The sequence below is a fragment of the Gopherus evgoodei genome, chromosome 2, assembly GCF_007399415.2.
Source record: "Gopherus evgoodei ecotype Sinaloan lineage chromosome 2, rGopEvg1_v1.p, whole genome shotgun sequence".
Lineage (NCBI taxonomy): Eukaryota > Metazoa > Chordata > Testudines > Testudinidae > Gopherus > Gopherus evgoodei.
This window is the reverse complement of record NC_044323.1, coordinates 179942080-179967014: the sequence shown is the minus strand read 5'-3', so window position 1 is coordinate 179967014 and position 24935 is coordinate 179942080. Positions and strand designations below refer to the sequence as shown.

The 24935-nt window shown below is 42.0% G+C and overlaps 1 long non-coding RNA gene across 2 annotated transcripts; it reads right to left on the bottom strand.

Moving 5' to 3' along the window:
* Positions 1-616: 616 nt before the first annotated feature.
* On the bottom strand, positions 617-19218 carry LOC115646510. Of its 2 annotated transcripts, none has more exons than XR_003999044.1 (3): positions 19097-19218; positions 9287-9565; positions 617-676 (listed from the first exon to the last, which is right to left on the bottom strand). It is a non-coding gene; the product is annotated as an uncharacterized LOC115646510 (long non-coding RNA). The 2 variants fall into 2 exon arrangements; XR_003999043.1 differs by having other exon boundaries at positions 618-676; positions 9274-9565.
* Between the last annotated feature and the right edge of the window lie 5717 nt (positions 19219-24935).

Genomic DNA, 24935 nt, shown 5'->3' with positions numbered 1-24935 from the left:
AAGACAGGAACACAAACGTCTCCGCTTTTCCTTAGATGGTTTGGAGGTCTGTGTGTGTATATATATATATATATATATATATATACACATATATATATATACACACACACATTACTGAAACTTCCTAGAAACCAGTGCTGTTTTCTCTTGCCAGGCGCCAAAGAGAGCCTTCCTGAGCAGCAGGCATTTTTCAATAGAGACTTGGAATTAATAAGGAAGAACAGAAGGCCATTCTCTAAGACAGGATGCCAAGAGGACAAGAACTGAATTGGCTGGCCAGCACCAGAGACGCCATGCAAATCAAGAATGAGGCATAGTCTCTGGGGAAATTATTGCTGAGCCTGGAGCATATGATAAACCTGCAACCAAAGCCTTCCTTAAGCAACTGCAAAAACAATGTGTCACATCCCAATACAGCCCGAAACAAAGACAGCAAAAGCACTTGCAACTTAGTGCTTCTTTAGACATCTGTGCTTTCAAGAAAAAGAAAAGCTTTCACAAGGTTCATCATTTCTGAACGTTTGCTGAAAACAAACCAAAAAGGGTTCAAAGGCAGCCAAAGTTAATTCATGTAAAAATTTAAGCTAATAATGGCAGAAAATATTTGCAGTACTCACTCAGCTTTGATTTCTAGCAGGCAAATGGCAGCACTTCCCAGAACAGGTAACTCAGCAGTCTGAAAACAATGCAATGTAAACATGAAAATAACATAATGTAAGTATTAGGGAGACAAGATGGGTGAGATATCATCTTTTATTAGACCAGTGAAAACTTAAAAGATAACACTTCACTCACCTTGTCTCACTAATAGCCTGGGACCAACATGTCTACAACAATACTGCAAACAATAATATAATTATGTACTCTAATGGAAATAACTATGTAAATATGCTAAAATAAACAGATGTTAAATGAATACAAGACATTACAAATAACTACATTTCTTAATGCAACAATTTCCATCTTCTAGGACTAGAAGGGACATAATGAATGCATCAAGATTCATTGCGTGCTCTCTTTGGTCACCAACTACAATGTGTTTCACAAATATAGAGCTCTTTCTTTTTTATTTGTGAACTAACCGTGAACAGGCTGTGGCGGATTCAGAGATTATAAAGCCAGAAGGGATCACTGTGATCGTATTTCTAGTCTAACCTCCAGTATAAAATAGGCCACAGAACTTCCCTGAGTTAATTCCTATTTAAACTAGAGCAAATCTTTTAGAAAAAATCCAATCTTGATTTTAAAATTTGTCAGTGATGAAGCATCAATTAACTAATTTCTTCATTATGGGTAATTGTTCACTGAATAGTTTGTAAGCAAATGTTAATCTCAGAATTTGTCATGGAATGGTTGGAATGAGTATTTGCTATTCAGTGTTTGCTGTTTGTGCCATGTGATTGGTCAGTCACCGTCAAGCATAAAAACTCACTAGGATCACTACAGAAATGAAATTGCTGCTAGCTGTGGGATCCTGTACAAAGGACATTGTCTAATGATGTCACACAGCATAAGGTGTGAAATGCTAAGCAAAACCCACTGAGCCCACCTGAGGAGGGAGAAAAGTAAAATTAAAGATAGTAGCCTTAAAGTCACAAGCGACTCATTTTAGCCCTTCTGTTCAATACATCAGTTCAAGCACACCATGTCAACCCTTATCGTGCATTGACAAAGAGATTAGTGGAAATGTCAGTACAAACAGCAAAGATCTTGATTTTTAAAAAGGCTCTGGCATATTTAAAGGTCTCCACTTCACTTGACTAGAATATCTCAGTGCACCTTACTAGGCTTTATTAGCATCACCAGTTCAGAAACCGATGGGCAGAAGATTTAAAACTTTAATGCCAAGATCTAAAGTCAAAGACAATTAGCTCTTAAATTGTTATAAAATAATTATCTATCAGGAAACTAGAACAGAAGAAATACTACCAAAAGAATGCTGAACCGTTACCCCTATTCCAGAAAGTGGCTGGCAAACTGTACCATGTGCGTCAAAATTGTACGTTATAGCCATTCTGGGAGTTAGTTCCACAAGACAACCAGATGACATGTAAACAAAGCCAAAGATGACACTGTCTCTCTGTTTCTTGAGGGTATCCAGAAATGCCACCAACAGTATTCCTGTGTTGACACAAGACATGCACACACTCTTGCTCACAAATAAAATCAAATATAGACTCCAGTTGGTGGATCCACTCAGCAGGCAAACAGGCCACCAGAGAAGGAACAGTTGTGAGCAGGTTAAGAATAAAGCTGTGAGATCAATAATTCCTTGAGGTTCAGCAGCTCTCGATACTAACAAATGTCCAATATACTGACATCCCTCTTTGACCTCTCTTCATGTGACTTTTATTATTTGGCTGTAATGTTTGTGGGTATTGTTTTTCCATTTGTATGTTTTATTTTGTTCTATTTTCTTATCAAAACAAGTTAGATGTAACAGTAGCCATTGGAGTCCATGTGAGAGGGTATCACGCTTTCTAACCCAGAACAGTCTCATGTGATTGGGGCAGAAAATAGAATGAAGATCAGTGTTCCTGTGTTTTCCTGATCCTTATGGCAGCTGGAACTGAAAGTTTTCAGCTGACTGCTTTGCTCAGTTGCAGACACTAAATGACTTGGTGGTCTTGCTCTTAATGGACAAGTGGTTGTATCACAAAAATGACCATGATTGGTTCTCTGTAAGGGCCTTAGTTTTTAATTTTTTACAAAATTCCCCTTCCCCCCAAAAAAAATTGGGTTTGGAAAAGCCACTATTCAGTTTTTACTGATTTTCACCTGAGTTTTGGAAGTGCTGGAGCTCCCTAGACCTGGCCATTTGCTTCGTAAAGAGAGATAGCTATTACTTGGACTCTGAGGAGGTCCCACCTTGCAGAGTCCTCATTGACTGGCACAGCACACCTAAACAGAGGAAGGGTCACTGCCAGTTGGTAGCTGCTACTCCACAGTAGGGAAGTGGGATAAGCAGGGATCCAGGGCCAGGCAGCCGAGACCCCCCAGCTGCTGCATGACAGGTCTGCAGGGAGCAGCAGGTACCAGGCATGGCCATGTCTGCATTTAGCATCAGCCTGGGCTTCCACAGCTGATACATTGTGGTGATGCAGAGCAGTGGCATTGAGACCATCACTAATGAATACAGCAACCACTGCCCCCATGAGTACCAGGCACCCCTCAGCCCTACTCCCACTGCCTACCCATGAGTAGCAGGTACCCCTCTCCCCATCCCCTGTGAGTACCGGGCTCCTAGCAGGAACTGCCTACTCTACCCCATGAGTATCATGTACCCCCCACACTCAACAGCTCCCACACCACATGGTCTGCTGCACCCTGTGAGTACTGAGCCCTGTAATAGCCTCAGTGAGTAGCTGGGCCCTTCAGCCTGGCTTTGGGGAAGGACATGACATCTATCCAAAGAGGAACTCTAGGGAACAGAGCCGAATCCACTTCCTCTGATGGACAGAACCCCCACCTGATCTTGGCTCTTCTGCCTTCGGGCCAGGAAGAGGTTGCTCTAATTCCCCCTGCAGCCCTGGGGAGAGGAGCTGAGGAACACACTGCATGGGGAAGGCAGCAGTTGTGTCCCAGTGGGATCTGCAGGGATGGCAGGATGATTTCCTGTTCATTCATCCTCCTGCTCTCCATAGCTCCCACCCTTCTGCTCTTCCTCTGCCCTACTGCTAGGAAGGACTGCTAGGAACAGATGGCGTTCACCTTTCGAAGCGGGGAAAGGCCTTATTTGCGCACAGACTGGCTAACCTAGTAAGGAGGGCTTTAAACTAGGTTCGACGGGGACAGGTGAGCAAAGCCCACAGGTAAGTGGGGAACAAGACCTGGGAGATGGGTTGGAAACAGGAGGGAGCACGGGCTATAATGGCAGAGAGGAAGGAGGGTCAGGGCGAAGCTGGGAGGCAAGATCAAACCAGTATCTTAGATGCCTTTATACAAATGCAAGAAGTATGGGTAATAAGCAGGAAGAACTGGAAGTGCTAATAAATAAATACAACTATGACATTATTGGCATTACTGAAACTTGGTGGGATAATACGCACGACTGGAATGTTGGTGTGGATGGGTATAGTTTGCTCAGGAAGGATAGACGGGAAAAAGGGAGGAGGTGTTGCCTTATATATTAAAAATGTACACACTTGGACTGAGGTGGAGATGGACATAGGAGACGGAAGGGTGGAGAGTCTCTGGGTTAGGCTAAAAGGGGTAAAAACACAGGTGATGTCGTGCTGGGAGTCTGCTACAGGCCACCTAATCAGGCGGAAGAGGTGGATGAGGCTTTTTTCAAACAACTAACAAAATCATCCAAAGCCCAAGATTTGGTGGTGATGGGGGACTTCAACTATCCAGATATATGTTGGGAAAATAACACCGCGGGGCACAGACTATCCAATAAGTTCCTGGACTGTATTGCAGACAACTTTTTATTTCAGAAAATTGAAAAAGCTACTAGGGGGGAAGCTGTTCTAGACTTGATTTTAACCAACAGGGAGGAACTTGTTGAGAATTTAAAAGTAGAAGGAAGCTTGGGTGAAAGTGATCATGAAATCATAGAATTTGCGATTCTAAGGAAGGGTAGAAAGGAGTACAGCAGAATAGAGACAATGGATTTCAGGAAGGCGGATTTTGGTAAGCTCAGAGAGCTGATAGGCAAGGTCCCATGGGAATTAAGACTGAGGGGAAAAACAACTGAGGAAAGTTGGCAGTTTTTCAAAGGGACGCTATTAAGGGCCCAGAAGCAAGTTATTCCGATGGTTAGGAAAGATAGAAAATGTGGCAAAAGACCACCTTGGCTTACCCTTGAGATCTTGCGTGACCTACAAAATAAAAAGGCGGCATATAAAAAATGGAAACTAGGTCAGATCACGAAGGATGAATATAGGCAAATAACACAGGAATGCAGAGGCAAGATTAGAAAAGCAAAGGCACAAAATGAACTCAAACTAGCTATGGGAATAAAGGGAAACAAGAAGACTTTTTATCAATACATTAGAAGCAAGAGGAAGACTAAGGACAGGGTAGGCCCACTGCTCAATGAGGAGGGGGTAACAGTAACGGGAGACTTGGAAATGGCAGAGATGCTTAATGACTTCTTTGTTTCGGTCTTCACTGAGAAGTCTGAAGGAGTGTCTAGTATAGTGAATGCTTACGGGAAGAGGGTAGGTTTAGAAGAGAAAATAAGGAAAGAGCAAGTAAAAAAGCACTTAGAAAAGTTAGATGCCTGCAAGTCACCAGGGCCTGATGAAATGCATCCTAGAATACTCAAGGAGTTAATAGAGGAGGTATCTGAGCCTCTAGCTATTATCTTTGGGAAATCATGGGAGACGGGGGAGATTCCAGAAGACTGGAAGGGGGCAAATATAGTGCCCATCTATAAAAAGGGAAATAAAAACAACCCAGGAAACTACAGACCAGTTAGTTTAACTTCTGTGCCAGGGAAGATAATGGAGCAGGTAATCAAAGAAATCATCTGCAAACACTTGGAAGGTGGTAAGGTGATAGGGAATAGCCAGCATGGATTTGTAAAGAACAAATCGTGTCAAACTAATCTGATAGCGTTCTTTGATAGGATAACGAGCCTTGTGGATAAGGGAGAAGCGGTGGATGTGATATACCTAGACTTTAGTAAGGCATTTGATACAGTTTCGCATGATATTCTTATAGATAAGCTAGGAAAGTACAATTTAGATGGGGCTACTATAAGGTGGGTGCATAACTGGCTGGATAACCGTACTCAGAGAGTAGTTGTTAATGGCTCCCAATCCTGCTGGAAAGGTATAACAAGTGGGGTTCCGCAGGGGTCTGTTTTGGGACCGGTTCTGTTCAATATCTTCATCAACGATTTAGATGTTGGCATAGAAAGTACGCTTATTAAGTTTGCGGACGATACCAAACTGGGAGGGATTGCAACTGCTCTGGAGGACAGGGTCAAAATTCAAAATGATCTGGACAAATTGGAGAAATGGTCTGAGGTAAACAGGATGAAGTTCAATAAAGATAAATGCAAAGTGCTCCTCCTAGGAAGGAACAATCAGTTTCACACATACAGAATGGGAAGAGACTGTCTAGGAAGGAGTATGGCAGAAAGAGATCTAGGGGTCATAGTGGACCACAAGCTTAATATGAGTGAACAGTGTGATACTGTTGCAAAAAAAGCAAACGTGATTCTGGGATGCATTAACAGGTGTGTTGTAAACAAGACACGAGAAGTCATTCTTCCGCTTTACTCTGCGCTGGTTAGGCCTCAACTGGAGTATTGTGTCCAGTTCTGGGCACCGCATTTCAAGAAAGATGTGGAGAAATTGGAGAAGGTCCAGAGAAGAGCAACAAGAATGATTAAAGGTCTTGAGAACATGACCTATGAAGGAAGGCTGAAGGAATTGGGTTTGTTTAGTTTGGAAAAGAGAAGACTGAGAGGGGACATGATAGCAGTTTTCAGGTATCTAAAGGGTGTCATCAGGAGGAGGGAGAAAACTTGTTCACCTTAGCCTCCAATGATAGAACAAGAAGCAATGGGCTTAAACTGCAGCAAGGGAGATTTAGGTTGGACATTAGGAAAAAGTTCCTAACTGTCAGGGTAGTTAAACACTGGAATAGATTGCCTAGGGAAGTTGTGGAATCTCCATCTCTGGAGATATTTAAGAGTAGGTTAGATAAATGTCTATTAGGGATGGTCTAGACAGTATTTGGTCCTGCCATGAGGGCAGGGGACTGGACTCGATGACCTCTCGAGGTCCCTTCCAGTCCTAGAATCTATGAATCTATGAATCTATACTTTCCCCAGTCTCTCCTGACTCCTAGCCCATGAGTCCCACTTCTGTGACAGGGCAGATGTTGCTTTTTTCCTGTCCTCCCATCCTCCAATATTAATGCGATATTTACCCAGAAAACTGTTATGTTCATTTTTGCATCAAATTTTTTTTCCCAAAAAGCACTGATGGATTCCTGGGAAATTATAAACAAAATAAAATGAAGGGCCTCAGTTCTCTGTCAGAAGTGTCAGCAGACACACCAAGGACCGAATGGGTTGTGAGACTGCACAGGGATGACCCCTTTCTGGAGCTAGACTGAGGTAGCAAGGAGAAATTTGCTCTGTCACTGCCCATGATGTTCCACCTCCTCTGGATAAAGAATGAGCTCCACTCTGGAGGACTGTCAGTTCATCTGGTGGTTTTTGAGTCCTAAATTTCCATTAAAAATAATTGTACTGAGAAAGTGTTTCCTCTGCAAACGGAGCAGTAATGCAGAGCTTCCTGTCAGTACCTATAGCTACTGAAGCTAATACCATACATAGGACTGTGTCTTTTAAAGGAGAGGTAAACACACACTGAAAATCAAGAATAATGCAAGCAATGGCCTTCTGGGGATGAAACTTTCTCTAGAAATGATCTGAAGCAATAGTCAGAAAACACTGTATTCCTGCACCAGTGTCTCGTGAAGAAAGGCAAAATGTTGCCATTAACTTTGTTTTTGTTCCCTATTTTAAGCACATACTTATGATTTGTTCCACTTATAGGCCACCTGCTGACAAAGCATCCTTCCTCTGTTTAAACTGCCTGTCTATTTATCTCTGCAGGAATGCAGATCCACAGAAGTAAAAGAAAATTATAACATTTGTGTTGTTTACATCTGTAGAAAATGTTCCCTTCCCTCCCTCCTGAAACAAAACAAAACAAATTTGTTCTTTCTAACATGCTTCCTAAGAAAAATATCTATCCAATTATTAGCTAATAACACTGGGACAAGCCGGGAACTTAGGACATTTTATTTTTTCCATTGTTCAAGAACAAATGGTCCTTACAAATGCCTGAACTGTACTGAAACAACAAAGCAAGCCTGCTAGCAGTACATCTCCCTGTTCTTTACAATACTGAAACAGTCAGAAGAGATTAGAGATTTGATTTTTATTTCCTACAGATATTCAAAGCTCCAAATGACCCTCTCTCCCTCAGTTTCACATATGTTGGAGAAGAGCTTGCGCCCAAATTGAGGCTTGGATCTGAACTCAATTTCTCCAATGCTCGGAATGGTCCAGATCTGATGTTCCAGGTCAGACCCATCTCTGATTCTTAACATAGGAGTGAAAAACAAGAATTTACAATAAAAGGAGTGATAAAAGCCATGCAAACAAGAATTAACCTGCTATATCAGATATAGTTTGCTGCGCAGCATATATGTTCATCTCCAGCCCTGACTCTCAGTTACCGCTCCGCCACTACATTAAGAAACCTCCCACACAACTAGTTCTTATAGAACTCTTCTCCCCACACCCTCTACTGGACATGTGCAAATTGTTTCTAAAACCCCAGGGAAAAACTAGCTAACCCAAAAACTTAAATTACCACATGACAACTGACACTTGACAATGTTCAGTATAAAATGCTTCATTAAAAAGACAGAGAGAGAGACACACACACACTGGTGCAGCGGTTCTCAAACTGTGGCCTGTGGACCACTGGGGCTATACAGAGAGCTGGCTGGCTCATCCTGGTTCCAGCTGCTTCACTGTAAAAACTTGGAAGGCATGTAAATACTGCACACTTGTCACATTAAAAACAGCTATAGATACACACTTTCCTATTATTGCTTTTCCATGGAAGTAATTGCAGTAGTTGCTAGGGGAGATATGTGATGGTGAACAAAAAGAGAGATGGTCCAGTCCACTATGAATGAGAATGAAGGTGACCCGAGTAATCTCTCTATTAAGACATTTTTGGAGAAATTTAAGGTTTAGTGGTTTGACCACGTTGCTAGATCCACGGGGCAGATTATCAGCTTGTGTAAATTGTCACAGCGCCCTTGATTGAAGATAATGGAGCTACAACAATTTATACCAGCTGAGGATCAGCCCTCAAGGGTGTATAACTAATACTGCAAATTGTCAACATTTCACACTCCCCTCTCCAGCGCGCAAAATCAATAGCCATGAAACAAACAGCTGGCATGTAGAACTGAAAGTGCTTTAGTCCAAATTTTTTTTCCCCAACTTGTTTGATTTTTATGCAGTGATATCAGTGTCTGTAATCAGAAGATGACAGACAGTGATTGTATCTATGAGGTCTGGTTCTGCTGCTCAGATTTAATTAACTGATTATTAAACTTCCCATTTCTTTAGTGCGGATACTTAATTCTGTTACTAAAGTGATGTGCATTCAAACATGTTTTCCAAGGAAAGCAGAAAACATTTGTATTCATTCTGATTTTCCAGGAAGTAAACATAGACCCAGTGGTTTACAGTTAATTAGTTTGAAATAGCTAATTGCTCACCACCAGAGCTGACCTGTAACATCTCTGTTTAAACTACCAGCCTTGTCTTCTCTTCCTTTCACAGTCATACATCACCGGGCTGCCTTATCCAAAGGACATTTCCTGTTACCCATTGTTTATTTGCCTGTAACAACAAATATCCTGGTGGACACCTTGCAGGAGTGCATTCTGCAAACATCTGAGCCCCATGCCATTGCTGACTGCCGGTCACTGCTGCAGGATACAAGGGTTTTGTTCTGTGTGGCTGGAGGCACTGAAATCTCTTGTGCTACAGACCCTCATGATGAAAAACCTGCAGCAAAAAGTAAATAAATAGAAAATTAAATGGACAATAATTCTGTATAAGGGATTTAGTTTTAAGGGGAAGGATTAGCCTGCAGGAATGCATACCAACGGTGAATTTTAGGGCTTTTTGTTTAAGTTTCTCATCAATAGCCTGGTCAGCAATGCATGTAGTTATACATTTCTTTGTATGCTTTGTAGGCCTGTAGATCATATCAGTCATCACCATATTAGCCCCATCAATGAATTCTGACATGTATTTATCTATCTTACTTATTTCTAAGATACCAATCACCTAAGGACTTGTCTACATGAGTTATTCTATGTATAGACACTTTTATTCCAGAATAAGACTGCCTGTTTCTGAACTAGCTTAATCGACTTGGGAAATGGAATAAACTAAAGGCACTCATTCTGGAATAAGACTGTTCACACGTGGAGTTAGTTGGGAATAGCTATTGTGCTTTAAATGGCACCAGAGGAGGAAGGAGAACAGGCTGCTCTATGGGGTGGAGATTGGCTCCTTGCCACCTTGGGCAGTAAGTGCTACAGTCCCCGCCCCCCCCCCCTCAGGTCCCCTGTTTATCGAAGTGAAGACCCAGTATGCTGTACAGGCAACAGGAGGTGAGGCACTGACCCCAGTGGCCGAGAAAGAAACGGAGCCTACAGCAGCTGCCAAGGCTGGGATGCTGTGACACAGAGGCCTTTTGTGGTTCACTACTCTGTGTCAGCAACTCTTCTCAGGCCTGACATATTCACTACACCCAATACATTGTTTCCATGATATATACCCCAAAGGCAGCGTGTAATATATCTCTGGAAAACTAATAACCCACTGATCATTAATATTCTTGCACACACAAAGAGCTATGGTATGTGCTAGAATTATGTTCTTAAAATGTGTTTACAAGCAATGTATAAGCCCAGTCTCTCCTAAACAAAGGAATATGTATTTGCTTGTCATCAGGCGGAGACAATGAATAGAACATTTACATAAAAGGTACACAAAGTCATCAACCTAGTGCCTGGGGGAAATAGCCTCTTGCAGGGATCTGAACCTCAAATGATAATTAACTGAATCAACCAATTGTATTATGTATTATGAACATGTACAAATAAAAGTAAGGGTTTTAGGAATGCTAATCATGCACTGGTGATGAATATCATTGTAAAATGGATGTATTAACACTGTATGAGAAATTACGAATACCCACTGATATTATGCTTTAAAATATGTGACCTGACAAAGGGGGGAACAGGTTCTCTCCCAGATAGGAGGGAAAGGCAGGTATGTCACCAGTGAAATTAAGCAAGGTGTGACCATAAACAATGGAAGCCCTATTTACATCTGAATCAGCAGGGGGGTGGGACATCAACAATGAGGGAAGAACAGCACCATGTCATCCTGAGTCTTGGGACAAAACAGTGAGTTTGGGAAGATGGAAGGAGAGGAAGAAGCCATCTTGGCATCCATCACTGGGCAGACACAAGGGACAAAAAGTTGGGTCCTTCAACCAAGGGGATACAACTCTCTGAACTGAATATAAGTGAAAAACCTGTTTAGGAAAAGATCTTTCTCCTAGGAAGACCAGGGAAACCAGCACCTTGTACTTCTGCATAAGGTTCTGACTGAGAGAAAGTCAGCCATGCCTGGAAAGACAAGGATTGGTAAGAAATCCACCTGGAGCCAAGGCTGTAGCTTCTTGAGTTGAGTCTTACCCATTTTAAAGCATATTTTACTTTTTTTGCTTGTAACCATTTGATCTTTTCCCTTGTACCTGAACTCACTTAAAACCTGTCTTATTCCTTAAATAAACTTGTTTTACATTTAATCTAAACTAACCCAATGCTCTGTTTGACTTGAAGTGATTATTACTCCAGTTAATGCAACAAGCTGCTATGCTTTTGTCTCTCTACAGGAGCAATGGACTTTATTATTCCTCTGAACGTTCCCGGAGAGGACTGGACATTTCAGGGCAGCACTGAGGACTGGGGGCTTGCATGGGATCACTTGGCTAGTAGTAACCAAGTCTGGTAGAGCCCAACTTGTGGCTGTAACAAGCAGGCTGTAGGAGTCAGGGCTGCTCAATAGACACACATTCAGGGCATACTGGTATGTTGGCTGGGACTGTCCAAACAGGGAGCTACAGCATTTTAAGGCCTCAGGTCAGGGTCACAGAAAAAGAAATGACACAAGCTTTCACTGGTCTGGATTGAACTCCAATGTGTGGGAAAGGCTCATGGCCAACATCACACTCAAGAGAAGGAGACATGAGGTGCTCTGGTCGAGGACTCCCTTCTGAGGGGGACAGAGACATCCTTCTGCCAGCCTAACCTGATGTCCTGGATGGTGTGCTGCCTGCCTGGACCCCACATTCAGGATGTTACAGAAAGATGGCCAAGGCTCATCCATCCTTCTGACCACTATCCCATGCTGCCCATCCATGTGGGCACTAATGATACATCCAGGTATGACCCTGAGTAGATTAGCAGTGACTACAGGGCTCTCAGAGTTGAAAATGAAGGGCTTGAGGTTGTGTTCTTGGCCATCCTCCCAGTTGAGAGCAAGGGCCTAGGCAGGGAGACATACATTCTGGAGATGAAGACATGGCTGTACAAATAAGGCCAATAGGAGGGCTTCAGTTTCCTTGTCCATGGGATGCTGTTTTGGGAAGGAGGACTGCTGGGAAGAGATTGGATTCACTTCACCAAGAAGAGGAAGAGCATTTTGGCACACTGACTTGTCAACCTACCGAGGAGGGCTATAAACTAGATTCAAAATGGGCAGGCAACAAAAGCTAACAGATAAGCATAAAAAGGTGACCTTAACTGCAGGCTAGATGTTGGGGGGGGGCATGGAAAATTACACCAGGGTCATAGGAGCAACAAGAGGGAAATCAGTGGGTGAATCTGCTCAATATCTTAGATGTCTATACCCAAAAGCAAGAGTATGGAGAATAAACAGGAAGAACTGGAAGATTAGTCTATAAACTAAATTATTACTTAATTGGCATCACAGAGGTTGGACAAAGTTCATGACTGGAATATTCATATAGAGGGGTATAGCTTGTTTAAAAAAATGAGGAAGGGAAAAAGGAAGGTGGTACAGCATTATACATCAAGACTATATACACTTGTTTTGAACTCTAGAAGGAGGTGAAAGGCAGACCAGTTGAAAAATCTCTGGGTAAACATAAAAATGGAAAAAATCTGGGTGATGTCATGGTATGATAAATGACCAAATCAGGAAGAGAAAGTGGATGAAGAATTTTTAGAACACAACAGAAATATCCAAAACACAAGATCTGGATGTAACTACTGAGACATCTGTTGGAAAAGTAGTAAGGCAAAACACAAAAATTCCAATAAGTTCTTGGATTGTAATGGGGACAACTTTTTGTTTCAGAAGACAGAGGAAGGAACCGGGGTACAGCCATTTTAGAGAGCCGGTTTTTTTTCTGATCAAGAGGGAGGAATTGGCAGAGAATCTAAAGCAGGAGTTGGCAAACTCTGGCACGAGGCTCGCCAGGGTAAGGATGCTGGAGGGCTGGGACAGTTTGTTTACCTGCCGTGTCCACAGGTTCAGCTGATCGTGGCTCCCATTGGCCGCAGATCGCCGCTCCAGGCCAATGAGGGCTGCGGAAAGGGCAGCCAGCACATTCCTCGGCCCACACCACTTCCTGCAGCCCCCATAGGCCTGGAGCGGCGAACTGTGGCCAGTGGGAGCCGCAGTTGGCCAAACCTGTGGATATGGCAGGTAAACAAACTGGCCTAGCCCGCCAGGATGTTTACCCTGGTGAGTCGCATGCTAGAGGTTGCTGACTCCTGATCTAAAGATAGAAAGCAATTTAGATAAAAGTGATCATCAAATGATAGATATCATGATTCTAAGGAAAGAAAGGAGTGAGGATAACACTCTAGACGTCAAAAAAACAGATTTTAACAGACTCAGAGAACTTGTTGATAAGGTCCTCCCTAGGAACAAAATAAATATAAAGGGATAAAAGAGTTTGGGAGAGCTGGCAGTTTCTTAAGGAAACAATATTGAAAGCATGACTGCAAACTATCTTGATGCAAAGGAAAGATAGGAAGAATAATAAGGGGCCAGTATGGATCTATCAGGAATTCTTTAATGCCCTGAAAATCCCAATGGAATCCTACAAGAAATAGAAACATGAATGAACTGCTAATAAGAAATGCAAAAGAATAGCACAAGCATGTAGGGACAAAATTAGAAAGGCTAAGGCACAAAATGATTTACACCTAGCAAGGGATATAAAAGGAAGTAACAGGAAGATCTTAATACACTTTAGGGGCAAGAGAAAGACAAAGGAAATTGTAGGTCCTGTACTTAGCAGCAGAGGAACGCTAATAACCAATTACATTAACCAGACTGAGGTGTTTAATGCCTATTTTGCTTCAGTCTTCACTGAAAAGGTTAATGGTGACCAGGTATACAACAGAATTAATATTAAGAGGTAAGTTAGATTTATTCAAATCATCAGAGCCTGATGAAATTCATCCTAGGGTACTTAAGGAACTATCTGAAGCAGTGTCCAAACTGTAGGCAATTGTCTTCAAGAACTCATGAAGGATTGCAGTCAGGAAAGATTTCAGGTCAAAGTTGCATTGAATAACAAAGCAGCAACTTGTGCATGTTCAGAATAACAGAGCTCCTCCTGAGATTAAAAATATGATTTAGAATTCTAAATCTACTGGCAAACTGAGAATGCAACCCTGGTTTCCTGCTCATTACTATAAAAGTAATCAAACCCTGAGAAAAAGCAATAGTCTAAATAGAACTGAAAAGCAGACTGCTAAAGGCAAGATGCAGTTCAGGAATTAAATTTTACAATATACGTTACTTTCATTTGCTACATATTAATATTTTGAAGAATTGGAATATCAATGATGGCTTCAAATACAAGCTCTACAATTATTTGTACTGTTTAATTTGTTTTCCACATAATAGACAAAACTTTCTCAGAGCATGCAACATTTTCAGTAAAATCAGGTATTGAATTTACATTCTTGGAGAAAGAAGCTCTCTGTTTGCCCATAGAACAAGTATGGACCCAACTTCCTCACACTCCCTCTCAAATGTGTCACCAGCCTGACTATGGAGTGGCCATCTCTAGAGGGAGAGGAAAATTCAATCTCTATGCCCATTTAATTCTGGGCTCCTCTCCAGAAAATGCTGGTTGTAGTGGTGAATATGATATGGAAAAAATCACCTGCAAGGAACAGAATCATCAATTTATTTCAGACATAGGCCATTGATAAGCCTTCAAATGGCATAAATGACAGTTTCCATTGACCTGGGCGGGGTTAGAAAAAGGGATCTAGAGACTGCAGGCTCTATAGCTCATCGCCAATGCAGTGAACCAGAGAAGAAAACTTTAAACGTCCCTTACCTGAAACTATTCTCATCTGGTTCCATATTATTGGCAGTTAATGATACTCTGAAGTGGTGCTGCTGTCTAAACCTGCACTAAATCTCAGAATAAGAGATCAGACTAAATCAAGATACATCTTTCGCCCTGTCTCCACACTAGTTCCAACAAAGATTTCTTTCTGCAGGAAACCATATAAATATATTGTAATGTAGATATCCTGGGCAAAATCTCACCAGCCTTCCCCGCTCAAGTATTTCATTTTTGCTTCCCAAAATATTTAAATATTCTATATTTAAAGGAAAACATAGATGGGAGGGGAGCTTTTATCATTTTATCCTTTCAATAATTTATGTTTTTCCCCACAAGTACAAGATCCGCATTCTATGTACTGATGGTACATGCTTGGCATAAGAAAGTCAATCCACTGCCTATCCCTAGAGAGAGTCAAAGAGCCTTTCCCACAAATGAGCAATCCTTCCCTTCCTTCCACCCACTGGATTCTTTCCCAGCTGCTCTTTCTACCAGCATCCAAAGGTTAATTTTCTTACCCAGAACATGCAAACCCATAATAAAAGGCCAATTTTACTTTTCATTTTTCTTGTTTATACTTTTTACAACATTTCTAAAAAGCACTACTTTGGGTATTGTAAATGACTGTCTAATAGAAGACATAAGGGAAGAATACCTATGCACAGCCAGCATAAAGAACCCAGTCAACAACAAAATGCACAGAAGGCAAGAACATTTGCTTCACTTCATGTGTTCGAGATGTATTTGCAATGCAAATTTGCAACCGGCTTAAAGAGCAAAAGTTTTAGATATCTTGGGGTATGGGGAGGGAGGTAAAGCAATAGCTGCAATGTGATGTCAGTCGGACTATAAATCAAACAAATATTATTTTAAAATGATGTATCTCACAGATACTAAACTATAGCTCAGCAGATTGGAAGCTTCAGCAGGAAGTAGCAGCAATACAAGAGAAAAGTATCATCACCGAAAGTAGAGGCATGTTTCCATATAAATGGCAAGTGTGCTGGATATAGGTACTTTTCAAAAAAAGAGCATAAATAAATGCAGCCTAAGAGCTTATTTTAACATCTTTTAAAAATTATTAAGAAAAAGAACTTGCATTTTATTTGTTGCAGATGATCTATGATTTCACATCCATTTCACCCTGGTAATAATATCCTTTTTGGGCATTAATATGAGGCTATGAAAACCTAGGGCTAAACTGATAAAATAGATCAAACTTATTTATGATCTAGTTATTTTGAAACTGTGTAAATCTTATTTTCAATTTTTTTTAATTTTCATATTCACTGTGAACAAGAATCGAAAAGAATATTTATCATTAGATTTAGGGCTCATTACTGAATTGCAGCTACTGTACAGTAAGTTGTTGTTAGAGATGGGCTCAAACCTAATACCTGGATTAGAACAATGGTATGATTTGGGCCCACATGTCCAGTGATTGTGATTTTTGTACAACCATGAACACGCATGATAGGAAATTTCACAAAATACTCAGTGCAATGTGAAGGAACATGTGAGATTAGAACCAAGTCTTTCAAGCCCATTCTATGCAAGGATATTTTCAAAGCTGTCTGGTAGTCAACTTTAAGACTGTCCTAAACTGTGTGCACTGTAACATTTTTGGGAGAAGGTGGGTCTAGTAACATCTTTTATTAGATCAACTTCTGTTGGTGAGAGAGACAAGCTTTTGAATTTATACAGAACTCTTCTGCAGATCTGGGAAAACATACTCATCTCAAATGGTCCCTTGAAATATGTGTTAATTACTTATGCTAACAGTCTGTTCTACCCTGTATTTAGCTGTGACACTATGGATACTTTTCCCAGACATGAAGAAAAGCTTTGCGCGAGCTCAAAAGCTTGTTTCTCACCAATGGAAGTTGGTCCAAAAAAAGATATGACATCACTCACATTCTCTCTCTAATATCCTGGGACCAACATGGTTACAACACTGCCTACAACATTCTTGAGACATGAGAGTTTCTAGGCCATTATTTGCATGTGACAGTACAAACTGAGAAATCCAACTGTGTCCCAATTAAATGACATGTATGCAAGATTCAGGCTGGAAAGGAAATTTTCAGCTCTTATTCTATAATTGTCAGGAAAAGATCAATTGATTTAACCTGGTCATGACCCAGCTATTATTTAAAGGAAGTAATTGGTCAGATAGTGTTACAACCACAAATACTTTCACACAGGTGCAGTGCCATCTGCTTCTGCTCACCCTCTCTGGTATGCGGCTATTAGATGAACAATTTAAATCCTTAGTTCCCGAGTTTAGGATTTTTTTTGTAATAAGTAAAAATAGCTGGTTGAGATTTTATAATCCACAAAGGATAGCATCAAAAGCCTTGGATAAAATAGTAGTGAAAAAGAAGGGTAAAAAGGCTTGCAGGGGATTGTACTTTCATGATGAATAATTAGATTCAGGATTTTTTTTTAAATAATCGATTAATCAATCCATGGTGGTGGTTGCATTTTTAATATTCCAAATATTCATTTTTCAGAGACAACAAGATATGATTAATGTCTTAATAAGTTTTAGCTAACTCAGTGGACTTCCCAGCTTGAAATTACCAACTAGATAAGCCCACCCAATCTTGGGGCCAAAACTGCATATTTGTTGCAGAGCTGTTGGGGGCTGGGTTCATGAATGTAGAGGCTGCTTTTGAATATTTGGCCCTGTAATGGTCCCTCGCTCTCCTGCTTGGAGAGAGGACGCTCCGGCTGGTCATCTCTGGCAAGGACTAGAGTCCGCAGAACAGCCAAGAGCCCACAATAGGGCTGGGCGATCAATAGTCGCTGTCAGGCTTTAGCCTGGGTTTGGGTAGCTCAAGATGTCAGCCCTTAAACACAGTCTATCAGAGCAGGCTGTAGCTTGGGAGGGGCTCAGGTGGCCCGCAAACAACACAGTTTATCCAAGCTGGCTTTGGTCTGGGCAGAGCTCAGATGGTCAGTGAGCAGAACAGTCTTTCAGGGCTGGCTTTGGCCTGGGCGGAGCCCAGGCAGCCAGCAAACAAACAGTATCTCATGGCTACTGGTAAGAGAAGCGCCTCTTCAGAGCTAAAGCCTCCTTGCACAGTGTAGGGGGATCAGCCACCCCAGAGTGGGTTGGCAGAGGGATGCGGACCCACCCTACTCTACCGCATCCCAGCCCAGGGCCCTGGCAGGGGCAGGATTGGCTGCGTTCGCATTGGCAGGGATTTGGCCACAACATGCCGACTGAGCTACTCCTGGTTCTGCAGCTGGCTGCTCCAGGGCTGACCCTGGGCCACTTCCTGCCTCCCCGGGGTTTGGTACCTGTGGCCTATTCTGGCTCCTCGGGATATACAGCAGCAGGTACTCTGGGCCAGCCCTTGTCAGCATCTGGGAATTGGGAACAGCCAGGCACAGTTTCCTCTCAGGGACGCGGGAGAACAGGTAGATTGTCCTTCTCCTTCGCAGGCTCTCCCCCAACTGTGCTGCAGGGCCGGCCTCTTATACTTCTGACCACACCCCGGGACTTCCGGCAAGGGGGGAAGGGCGATTTAGGCTCCGCCCTTCAAAGGGCTTCTAATGGTCCCTCGCTCTTCTGCTTGGAGGGAGGCCACTCAGGCTCACTACAGGTCCATAAAACAAGATGGTTATTAACTATCTTTTCTTCAGCACTTCCAAGGTACAGCATGACTGTTGGGCAAGGAGGAACTTGAGTTAAATGCGATGCAGTTGGTCAGAATTTTTTATGAAGGCAATTTTGCTCTGAAATCCACAGTATTACAATAAGCTCCAGATTCAAAACTGAGTGCATGTGAGCCTGCACATTAAATTCACACACTCCTAAGTTAATATTTTACAACAGGAACAACTACTCATCCAAACTACATATACTTTGTCACTTAATAAATGTCTACTTTATTCTTGCCTTGTTTAATCACTGTGGTAATATATCTTTCACTCTCAATTGATCTGAAGTACCTTTAAGATGTCCAATGCACTTATTGAGGCCTCACGCAACAAAAACTAGTACATCCAGCTCCTACATTACTGAATTACTAGAACATTTGCTTCAAGTTCCATGCCAAAGGCCAGACTTTTCTGTTTTTTGCTCAAAATTTACAACAGGGACTCACCATAGCCATTTGTTTCCGCAGAAAATCTTAACAATGTTTCCAGCTTGGATGCAACAGCTTTTCCTGTTCAAATAATATAGTCAGGTGACTTTGGCTAGCAGACGTGCTCACAAGTCAGAGAAGTTCAGTGTTGGGCCTGGCAAAAAAAAATTTTTCTTATAACCATCCAAATCCTGAAAAATACGGATTCATACACATAAAGCTATTGTAAAGCTGAATTTGAATTATTTGCTTACCAGGCCAAATCAAGAAGAAGAGAAAGAGACTATTTTACTGATCCAAAAAAACAAGTGAAATTAAATTGGAAAGGGACTAATTCTGATCTTTTGTCATGTACATTTTTATCCTGCTCCTTCTTCCCTCATCTCTCAGTGGGATGTCAGGTTCACCTTTCCCCTACTAATCTGCTGCTATACCAGTGAGTAAAATGTCTGTCTTAAGATCTCCATAAGAAGAAAGTAATGTATATGTGGTTAATAAACAAACAAGTTAACAACTATTGACAGCCATTTTCCCCATGATGAATAGCAGCTGTCACACCGCATATTTAGCATCCATGCAAAAGAGACTAAGGATATAAACTTGTTTTACAAAATGAAGGCATTTTGAATAAAGGCTGATTCGATTTGAATATCTGTCTGTTGTAGTCCTGTTGCAGAATGATGCATGATTACTAGTATAAAGGATGAAGATCCTGAATAAATCAGAGACAAGAGGGACCTAAATTCTCCTTTTATCACAACAGTGCCTGAAGGTCCCAACCAAGTCAAGGACCCTATAGCAGCAGTTTTCAAACTACAGCAACCCGAGGACCCCCATTTTGATTTAAAATTTTCCCTGGATCTGCTCAGCCCAAGGCCTCACCCCCCTCCCACCCCTTCTCCCAAGGCCCCATCCCACCCCTTCTCTTCTCCATCTTTTTCCACCCCCTCCCCCTGAGCATGCCCCAGCCCCTGCTCCCCCCCATGCCTGCTGCATACTGGGGAACCGAGGGTGCTCCAGGGGGTCTTCCGGTCTCACTGATCAACTCCTCCTCCTCTCTCCCTCCACCCCTCCCTCCCAGTGTCTCCTGCACACTGGGAAAAAACTGTTCTGCACCATGCAGGAGGCACTGGAAGGGAGGGCAGGAGTTGATCAGCAGGGCTGGCGGACCCCCTGGAGTACGTCCGCAGACCTTAATTTGAGAAACACTGCCCTATAATGCAAGGTAGCACACAGACACATTATGAGAAACAGTCCCTTCCTGAAAGAAATTACAATCTACCTAGAAAAGAACAAAAAAAGCACAGAGAGAAACTGCCTTGCCAAAGCCCACACAACAGGGTCAGTGGCAAAGCCAGGAATAACATTCAGATCTTCAGACTCTCCGTCTAGGGCCAAATCTGCTAGACCACTTCACCTTTCTCACTGGAGCAGCTCCTTGGGTTCCAGGTGAGTCTGATACAGAAAATAGAAATTGTTGAACACCTTACATTAAAAAGAAAGTTTGTAATAATGAATGATACAATCAGCACAGCAGCCCTTTTCTTATTATGTCCAGACCTAACACTCATCCACAACGATGGACTGAAAGTCCCCCATCAGCACTATTAATACATACTATGTTGGAGTCCCAGGAGAGAGGGGGCACTCAAATGAGGGGAAAACTTGGAGACAGGCCCTTAGGGAATCTTGTCTGCTGAAGAGTGTGTGTGTGAGGAATTCACGGCCATAGATAGGAGAGTGATGCGCAGATATTGTTGCTAGATGGACCCTTATTGGAACTAATAAAGCCCAAATTGTTTCAGGCTATGAAATAGTCCAATATTGTTGAAATGGGTATGGTCAAGGGAGACAGCAAGTGTTGCAAGGCCCAAATAGAAAACTTTTTCCATCTAGCTTTATAAGTCAGTCTAGCTGAGACTCTCCTCATTTGGAGAAGAACATTCTGAACCTCAGCTGAACAGTTTCTTTCAGTGAATGTCCTCCAGCCAGCATTCAGGCTGTCTGATGAAACAATGGTGGGTCCAGGTATAGGATCTGACTGTTATTCTGTGACACAACGTTGGGCAGAGCAGGTAAGGGGATCTTGGGCTGCATAAAGCCATTCACCAGATCTGAACACCACAACTGCCTGGCTCATGCTGGGGCTACCATAGTCGATGATACTACATCTTGCTTCCACAACCTCAGGATACTTAGAATCAGTGGAAAGGCATACATCAGTTCAAGCACCATTGGGATGAGAAAGGCATATGACAGAGAGCCTGAAGTGGAGCTCCCTCAAGAGCAGAACACTTGGCATTTCTTGTTCTGGCCTGTGGCAAATAGGTCTATTTTGGAACCCCACTTACAAAAGATGTTCTGCAACACTAGCTCTTTGATCATCCATTCATGGTTGTCTGAGAACAATCTGCAGAGGCGATCTGCTAGCAAGTTCTAAATGCCTGAGAGAAGGAACTATGTTGATTTGAAAATGGTCTGATATGAGCTACTGTCGTAGAATAAATTTTATGTTATGGGACAAAGACCAAAAAGAACACACACCAACAGGTGCACGGAGACACAGAGGCTTGAACTCCTGGATGGAAACTCCATCCAGACTACTCACTGAGAACTTTGGGGGGTTGAATTTCAAATACTGACAGTTGACTCCTGGAGAGAAGGTTCATCAGTTGGAAAGGAAGCACTGCTGGGCTCTTATAAGCTTAGGATATCTCTGTTAGAGAAAGAAGTTGGAAAGTTACTAAACACTATTATATGTACTTGTGTTAAGTAAAAGTTTTTTGTTATGTCAAACTGAGGATTTGGAGAGGTTTTTGAAGACATCTGCAGTCCTTTGAAATAGAGTTAAGAAAAGCAGCCAAAATCACCCAATATTTACAGGTCCTGTGAAGAAGATTAGAGGGGTAAAAAAGCTATACTGATGACCCAGAGACACTGATGTTGAATAAGATGTGCGCCCAGGAAGGAGTAGGTTATAACAGCATGGAAGATGTAGGGTCATTGGTGTGATCTACTAACAAATACATCAACTGCTGAGCTGAATGGCCTCCTGACAGAGCAGAGAGACAACCTGGTTTTCATAAAGCATAGCTGGTGTGTGTTCTGTCAGCACCTGGACTGTGGATCCCTGGAGTAGGAACACTTTGTGTACCAGGCAGATGGCTTTGAGTTCCAAAACATTTATATGCAGCTGAGTTTCTTGAGGGAACCATAGGTCTTGTGTTTTAAAGTGATCTAGGTTATCCGCCATCTCTCATCCTTGAGTGAAAACATCTTTCACAGAAGTCTTGGCTGGTAGAGCTCCAGAGAAGGGTGCTCGATTACACACCTGAAAAACTTTTCACCAGTTTAACAAGGGAAGAACTTCTTGTGGGACAGTAACCATGATGTCCATTTGAAGTCTATTGGGTAGGTATGTTGATTTCATCCACCCTTGTATGAAGCAGAGAAGTCTGGAAAACTGCATCACATAGTGGCATGAGATTATATGTCCCAGGTGCCTGGAGCATGCTCTTACTGATGTCTTTGGGTGAGCTTCAAGTGGATTGTTGAGGTCTATTATAGTTTGGAATTGTTCTTAAAGAAGGTAAGCTCCCACTGTTTTGACATCTAACGAGGCTCCTACAAATTCTGTACTTAGACAAAAATGCACACTTAGTCTGACTGAGTTGACTTTAAGGCCCAATTTGGCAAAGAGCGTTAAGGTTACTTGAATTGAGTTGGTTGCCTACTGGGGTGACCCTTCCCTCATTGAGATACAGGTAGATCTGGATCCCCGTCTCCTCAACGGAAAAACTATGACTGCCGTGCACTTGGTAAACACTGTTGGTGTTGTGGAAAGGTCAAAAGGCAGGACCCTGAACTGGTCAAAATAATCTGATCTCATGTGCATGGGGTGCATGAGCCAAGATTGTTTGACCCACATGAACAAATACTTGAAAAAGACTCTCTGCATTTGGAGAAAAGAATAATTAGTTTGGCCAAGTGTAGCCGTTCTATTTTCTTCCCATTTTCTATTTACACTGTCCCCTTGTTTTAGTCCCAAAGAAACACCTAAAAGATACATGTACACAAATGAAGAACCAGACTTACAGTGAGATGACATGCTTTGCTCTCCTTTAAATGCCTCAAATCTCTATAGGGAATTACATGCCAGAAATCTGTCTCTGAATTTAAATGTGGTGGATTCTGAACAACTAACTAATGTGCCAGGCAATAGCACCATTTAACACACACATAAAAAACCTTTGTTAAAATGGAGTTCAGTTTCATAGGCTCAGCAGCTCCTTCTACTCCTTGCACTCTAAGAGTTTGAATTCCCAAAACAAAAGTATTGAAAAACCAGAGAATGCAGAGTTAAGGTGCCCTTACATCCATCATATAAAAACAACAAAAAAAAATCTAAACACAAATGTTAGAAAAACCAGAAACTGAGGAGTTAAGATGGTACTTCACAGATATCCTCCTCCCTTAATCTTGACTCTGCCCATTCCAGGCCCTGTCCTGGATGAATGGTGCTTTACAGTGAGATGCCTGCAAGGCTGTATAAGTCCAAGTCCTTATTTGCAGTTACGGAGGGCATAGAGAAAACAGATTTTTTTTTTTATTACATACAGGTAAGGGACTAGAAAGTTCCCAGTTCTTCTGGGCATCCCTGCAAGGGAAGAGTTAAGGTTATGCTGTGCAGGAAGTAAGGTGGTGGGGAGGGAGACTACGAAGTATGGCAGAAAGAGCAGAATAAAGGAGAAACCAGTGGTGAAAGGCTACGCAAAAGTCTCTACTTTTGCGTAGAGATCTACTCTTCATGTGCCAAATTTTTTCTCTTACTCTCAAATCCATGACTTCCCCTCTACTGCCCTTTGCGAGTGAAACGCCCTTGCCTGTTCTAGTTTCCAAAGCCACCATACTTATGTCAAAACAGTCTCCTGGTAAAAACCCATTTCTGCTGCAACACTCCGAATGAGTTTTTAATTTAATATTTAAACAAAAAATAAGCACTTCTGTTGCCCTGTGTTGTGTCTTTTTGTTTATACAGGCATTCACAGTGTACTGCCAAGCACATTATTGGCACTAAACCAGTAATAAATAATTCCTAGGATACTGGAGAGTGTAAACAAAGGCACAAAATTGACTGGGAGAATGACAAAGGACACTAGGGAGATGAGATATCTCAATGCTAATACTGTTTATCTCTGTTTAAATGAGCAGTGCTAAAATAGTGTCATTAAAACAAAGCTGAAGGCTGGGATTGCATTTAGCAGCTGTTCTGTCTGGCAGAAAAAAAGGACTGTATAGACTAAGAGCACCATCTAGTGACAGAACTCCTGCTTTGCATAAGAACCATTTGAATCATTTGACAGGTTTCAGAGTAGCAGCCATGTTAGTCTGTATCCGCAAAAAGAACAGGAGTGCTTGTCGCACCTTAGAGACTAACACATTTATTTGAGCATATGCTTTCGTGGGCTACAGGCCACTTCATCAGATGCATGCAGTGGAAAATACAGTAGGAAGATACACACACACATAGAACATGAAACAATGAGTGTTACCAAACACACTCTAACGAGAGTGATCAGTTAAGGTGAGCTATTACCAGCAGGAGAGAAAAAAAAACTTTTTGTAGTGGTAATCAAAATGGTCCATTTGCAGCAGTTGACAAGAAGATGTGAGGAACAGTAGGGGAGAAATAAATATGGGGAAATAGTTTTACTTTATTCAAGCCTAATTTAATGGTGTCCATTTTGCAAATTAATTCCAATTCAGTGGTCTCTTGGAGTCTCTTTCTGAAATTTTTTTGTTGTAATACTGCGACTTTTAGCTCTGTAATCGAATGACCAGGGCCAATTTGGCCAAT